Source organism: Trachymyrmex septentrionalis, unplaced genomic scaffold, assembly GCF_001594115.1.
Source record: "Trachymyrmex septentrionalis isolate Tsep2-gDNA-1 unplaced genomic scaffold, Tsep1.0 scaffold24, whole genome shotgun sequence".
NCBI classification, from domain to species: Eukaryota; Metazoa; Arthropoda; class Insecta; order Hymenoptera; family Formicidae; genus Trachymyrmex; species Trachymyrmex septentrionalis.
Genome location: NW_017305397.1, coordinates 2,574,330 through 2,575,835, shown reverse-complemented (window position 1 = coordinate 2,575,835; position 1,506 = coordinate 2,574,330).

Genomic DNA, 1,506 nt, shown 5'->3' with positions numbered 1-1,506 from the left:
TATATATATATATATATATATCATTTATTTTAATATGTTCTTTTATTAGACAGCAAAAATGTGTCAAACAAATTCCTTTCCGTTGCTTTTTTAAAAGATTGCTCTTTTAACGTCGTTAAATAGTTATTTAAAATTACGTGACAAAGCTCGTTTTATAAACTTGATTACAAAAGATAGACCCTTCCGTTATATTTAAAGAGTTCCGATTTCGCTTTAACAACCTTCGTTTATTACGAAACAATTTCGGGGAGTACCAGCCTTATGATATGGCCCGGCATTATTTTAGGTCATCCATTGCAATTGCAGTTATTATCTTGAAATCGTTTCTTTTTTATGACTCTTAAGATAAATTTGCACGTAGAGTGCTATACTGTCGAAAGTAGAACAAAAACGGAGAGAAGAGTATTTCCCGAGCACAGCGTAACATCTAAAAGATTCCGTAAAATGGCTATCGTGTCTACTTTTTAAGACGTCTCGTAAATCCTTAAAGCATCTCGCAGTCCGCGTAATACGGTTCGTAATTCAGCACAATTAAATGACAAATTTCATAAAAAGCACTTTACATCAGGATCTTTATTGTTATTAATATTAATGCTATTTTTTGTCTTTAATCACTCATGCGGAGTGATCGTTAAAATTGGATCATGAAAACTCGACTTCCATAAAGGAAGGAGTATGAAGAATGTGAGAAATGCATTACGTGCCTCTCATAAAATTAGACTCGATAAGGGATAGTTCAATTGCACGTGAGAGACGCGATAAATTTCAATAAAAATCATATTGAAAATATTCTACGTATATGTACGCTCAAATATCATGTTGTACCTATATTCTGGAAAAAGTCGAGATTATGTCACAGTGTTGCATATACTTATAACTTCTTATTTGCCGGCTCCTAAATACGAGGTCAAGCACAGACAGCGGTGTAATATCTTCGTTAATGTACGAACCGCGGGAAGAGATGGATCTTTCGGAATTACGTGAGAGCAGTTGTGTTTCGTTATTTTAATTGCGCGTCATCCTGGGAAGAATCCCAGAACATTTCCGACTATTCTCTGAACGAAGTTTCTTCCTCGCATCAACCGAAAATGCGGCCACGTGATTTCCTGAGAGCCACGTAATCTACGTAATTAATCGTCATTTAAATTAGCGCAACGACTTTTTTTTATTTACCGCGAATCCCAGCTCGGGATTTATTTATGTCGCAATACTAACAAACGTAATCCTTTTTTTCCCTGAGCGCGCTAATAGTTGAACGAAGGGACGTTTTAAGAAAATCACAAATATTTATTCTTTGTAGAAGCGAAATTATTTAATTGGATCGTCGCAAATGTTTCATCAATTTACAACTATTGTAATTTAATTAATATTAATTTTAACTTTTACGTACATTCTTTTATATTCTTGTAGAATTCCCAACAAAACTCCATGATCAGGACGCGTTTATTGTAATAAGTAATTTTCGTAAATAATCAATGTTGCACCGTATAATGTGTATCGTATCAA